Here is a 5765-nt window from a genome sequence, read left to right on the forward strand (position 1 = left end):
ATGCTTTCTCATGATCATATATAATGTGATTTAAAGCCTAACCTTTAATAAAAGGTCAAGATTAAACATCAAATGAACTTCTTTCAAAATCAATAAATCTGGACAATGGGATAGTTCAGATGTCACTGAGTTTCTCAATATCCTCGATATCTCCTTGACATTTATATGTTTGTGTTGTTTCTTTCCTTTAGCTCAGGTTTCCAATGTTTCATTTATATCAGTGAACCTTAATTAAGTCCCATGACTCTGAAGTTGTTCGTCTAGTTATAGCATAAATTATCGCCTCCTAGGCTTTCTCATGATCATATATAATGTGATTTAAGACCTAACATTCAAATAAAATGTGAAGATTAAACAACAAATAAACTTATTTCAAAATCACTAAAGTCAAACAATGGAACAATTGAGATGTCACTAAGTTTCTTAGTATTCTTCAGTTCTTCTATCTTTTCTTCATTTGGGTTCCATTAATAATTGTTTCACTTTTGAGTTATTCTCATTTGAAATTCCTAATAATTAACAGCGAAAACCTAAGCTTTGGAAATTTTTAAGTACAAAATTGCAACCTTAATCGAGAGTTTTCTTAAGTAAATTTGATTGCTTAATATATAATTAAATGTAAAGGTTTACCCTTATAGGAAGTTCGTAACCCATATTTAATCCAATTCTTATATAGTCTTTTATTAGATAGATGAATTATTTGTCGATTTTAATTGCAGACCGTTGCAAATATCTAAATTTTTTTAATTGAAATAATTAAACTCATTTTAAAGAGGTACTTCTATCCCTTGAATTAGCATATTACTTTTGATACCGTTTAATTATTCAAATAATTAAATCTTCAAATTTGTATGAATCTATAAAGATGTCATCCTCTTCAGAAAAATAAAACCGACAAGATGTTATAATAATTGAGCCTTAAAGAACATATTCAATATTTCATAAAACCATGATAAATTATTTAATATGTAAGGAGATTAAATAATTCATAATCATCTATTTGTCGAGATAAAGCAAATTACAATATAAAAAAAAATATATATATATTATATATATATATATATATAATTAAAATTGAATAGAACTTATAAGAATCAAATATTATGAAAGATGACATAGATTTTATTAAGCCACATGAAAATTACATTTTGTATATATTGAAATCATTAAACAATTCATGATAATTTAGAATTAATCACTAAAGCATAAATTAGAACATTTCATAGAAATCATAAGTATAAAATTATATTAAATTTATCTTTGTGAATGCTTAATGAATTGATGTACATTGCATTGAATGGGTTATTTGGTTAGATTTTTTTTGTATATGGGATTTATGGAGAATTGTGTATTAGAATAAGATGATATGTGTCATCATTAGAATGGTTGACAACTTGTTTTTTCTTTTTTGGTAGGTGATTATTTGTTGAATAAGAGATAAATGTATGTGATATTTTTTGTTACTCTTCGTATTCTTTTATTTCTTATAAATTTATTATGAAATGTGCTTATTTAATAATTGTATTTCTTATGACCATATTGTTGTGATATGATGTTTATCTAAGTCTAGTTTTCTTAATAAACTTCATTTATATTCAATTGACTCTTATAATTGCACTATTTATTATTTGTATGTTATTTCTCTAAAATATAAATTGTAAACTTATATTTGAGATAGATAATACTCATAATAATTAATTGTCTGTGCATATTTAATATAATAAAATTGACACACCATCAATAATTTTCTTAATTGGCAAAAATCTTGAGACAATCAACACCAATCTCGGAGCATATTTTGAGCAAAAACTATTCAAACAAAGATAAAAAATCATTGAGAATCATGATCTCAGCAAACATAAAGTCCAACTGATGGGTTCGACCATAAGACCACAATGAATGCAAAGTTGGTCCAATCCGGGTTAAGTTATGTCTAAATCGAGCTATAAATCTTTTTTTAAAGTTTTGGTATCCGACTAGAATTTCAAACGTATTCCAAATTTGATAAGCTTATAGTCAGATCAAGCGTCTGTACAAAATAATCCAACATGCCCAAACTCACTCGATTTTGATATCATTAAGACACTCAATTGTCCACAATATATCGTTTGATTGAGAGAATCTCTCTGAATTGTTCAAGAAAGAGACATGGATTACTATCTTATTGGCAACAAGGTTTTTCTTAGACTCTATAAAAAGGGCTCGAACCCATTCATGTAGATGGGGTGAAAAGATGAACCTTGAACTGGAGCTAGGTTGAGACTTAGAGGAGAAGGAGTTGAGTTTGGTGTTCTATATCAAAGGCAAGATGAATGTCACCAACTCCTGCAATAGACAACAATTGCCGACCATCACTCACCGACCACATTTGGCCATCCCCTGCTCATTGCAATGAAACACCATGCAATTGCCGACCATCACTCACCGACCACAGTTGGCCATCCCCTGCTCATTGCAATGAAACACCATGCGAGGTGACAACTGGTCTTGCAGCGTAACGAAGCATCCTACGAAGCAACACACCCCAAATATGGTATACCAATGCCTCGAAGATGGTGCAACATTCACCCCATATATGGTGCAATGATGTGTTCTGCATATGGTGCATGACGCTTCTGAAATTCATTGTAACAACATACCGCACAATAATTGGTTACAGTTGTCATACTAAGAATAATGTGACTTTCTTCAGACTCTTTAAGCTCTCTCATTGCAACTCACTATTATGACATGTATTACCAACCACGGTCTGCATCCATAGCTCATGCAGCTCTCAGCTCTGGCCTATACGGCCTACAAACATTATCACAGCTCGTGCAGCTCTGAACTTCGATCTCTGTAACATAAAAACATTGTCCTGTATCATGCAATTCCCATTTTTTGCCTTTGAGGCCTATGAAATTTATCACAACTAATGCGCAACTCCCATTTTTTGCCTTTGAGGCCTATGAAATTTATCACAACTAATGCAGTCCCTAACTCCAAACTCTGTGGTAAACAAACATTATCGCAGCTTATGTAGCTTTCAACTCTGATATTTGTGGTAGACAAACATTATTGTAGTTCATGCAACTCCTAATTATGGTCTTTATGACTTACACGCAGTGTTATAACTCTTTGTTGTGGTTCATATAACGAACTACAATCTACACGGCTCACAATTCTTAAGTTCAGTCTTTGTGGCCTACAAATGTTATTGCAACTCCTTACTATGTTCTACACGTCTCACAACTCATGCAACTCCTAACTGAGGCCACTGCAACCTACATATGTTATTGCAACTCGCCACCATGGTCTATGTGACCAATTACGACTTGCATGGATCATTGCTCCTGCAATCATTATTTTGACCTTCGTGGTCGATTGACGCTCCTTAAGCAACCATGTACGACCAGTGTGGCCAACAACTACCATGGCTTTCAACCACTAACTCTATAACAATCTGGCTTTACAACCATCGTTTGTGGCATTCACGACGAACTACCAACTCAATAGGAATTGACCTGACCGCTTCAACCCATTACGATTATTATCGTTCAAATACCAATATACATCAACTTTATAATTTTATCTCCACTAAGTCAAAATTATAGCGGGTATTATTTCAACTGGGTTATGTATTGTGAATTTTTTCCTTTCCAGTGTTTTTCACGTAAATATTAAAGGCGTCTCCTCATGTTAGTCTTTATTTATCATAGTGTGAGCTGAAATTTCGTGCAATGCCATGATGTTAAATAATCATTCAATCACTATTAATCTTCCAACACACATAAAAAATAAATATCTGTATTAAATTCCTTTAGATGATGGCTGATTGAACTGAAGGAATCACAGAGTGAAAATTTTATAGTAAATCGTTGAATTTTATTGGAATTGATATAAAATAATAATATTAATAAGATTTATAAATACTAAATATAACTAAATAATAATAATACCGTAATAAATAATAAAAGATGAAAAGGCAATAATAATAAATAAGTAAACAATATAAAATAAGAAAATATATAATAAAAACACATAATATTAATGAAGATAATAAATAATAAATAAAGGATAATAATAATAATAATGTAATGAATAATAAATGATAAAAAGGTAATAGTGATGAAAAAGGTAAACAATAAAGAAAGAATAAGAAAAAAAACATAATAATAATAATACATAATATAATATAAAATGAAATAAATAATAATAACGTAAAATAAAAATAAATTAAATAATATACAATTAAATAAAATAATAAAATGTTAAATAAGATAAATCAAGTAAAACCATGTTAGATAATGATAATGGAGAAAAATATCAAAATTGTCTCCAAATTCTTTGTAGGGACATTTTAATTACAGAGTTTATAATGCGTCAATTTATTCCCAAATTTTCTTAATGTGGATTGAAATAGTTCGTAGCGAGGACTATTTTAGCAATGATTAAAATAGTATGAGGACTAATTTAGCATATTAATAAACTTTATATCTAAAATGGCCAGCACTAGACTAATTTAGTATATTAATAAACTTTATATCTAAAATGGCCAGCACTAATTGGCCACATTCCTCTTTTTTAATAAAAATAAAATAATAATAATAATATAACAAACATTTTAAAATAATGAAATAAGATAAAATATAATATAAAAATAATTGTTAAAAAATAAATTAAAACAGGAGACAAATTTATGGGGGAAGATGGGCATGTCATTTGTCTCTTTATAGGTGGGGCCAATAAAAAAAATATTTCAAGCGGCAAGTACACCTCATTTTTTAGACATCAATTGATATATAAATAATGCACATTTATAACCAAATAGAGCTTCTTACAAATAAGAATTTAACAATTTTAATATTACATGATTGTGTGAAAATTAAGCATTTAAATTCTGAATTTATATATTAGAAATATGTGGGTCATTTAATGAAGTACTTTGGGATGTTAAAGTTTTTTCTTGTATGTTAAAAAGTATGATAACTTATGACGTTCATAGTCATAACTTATGACATTCATAGTTGCCAGCCATCTTCGAGAACCAACATTTCTCGCCTTCAACGGTAAATTATATGGTGCAATGACTTATCTTGAGTATTTTGTAACGACATATTTCGAATAAAGTTTTGCAAATAACATTGTATTGAAGACTCAACGCTAACTTCCAATGACATTTGCTTGTGACCGTCATATTCAAAGTACGACTTTCTTCGAAGTTTTGAAAATTTTTATACATCGTATACCGACAAGTACTATCTCTAGTGTAAAATAGTAGACCTAAGAGAATGATTGTTGTCACAAATCGACATAGCATAAACTATGACCCACATGACTAACTATGACTTATACAACTAATTGCTACTACAACTTTCAACTACAAACTCTGTGAGCAACTAACGATACTACAACTACCAACCACATTTTTTGTGATCAACCACACAACCTATGTGACTGACTGTCACTATAACTTCCAACTACAACCTCTGTGGTGAACTAATACAACTTCAATTACCAGCTACGATTTATGTGACCAATTACAACCCATAAGTCTCTATGATTAATTCATGCCACTACAACTACGCTCTGCGTGATCAGTTACATCCAATGTGGTCAGTTTATATCTGTAGCTTCTCACTATAGCTCCTATGGTCGACTAACGCTCTTGTTGCTACCAACTATGAACTATGTGTTCAATTAATACAATAATTTTTCACTATGACATTTGTGATTGACTACCTCTATTGCAACTATCAATTACACTTATGTAACCAGTTTCTATT

This window comes from Phalaenopsis equestris, unplaced genomic scaffold, assembly GCF_001263595.1.
Source record: "Phalaenopsis equestris unplaced genomic scaffold, ASM126359v1 Scaffold000273, whole genome shotgun sequence".
Classification (NCBI taxonomy): domain Eukaryota; kingdom Viridiplantae; phylum Streptophyta; class Magnoliopsida; order Asparagales; family Orchidaceae; genus Phalaenopsis; species Phalaenopsis equestris.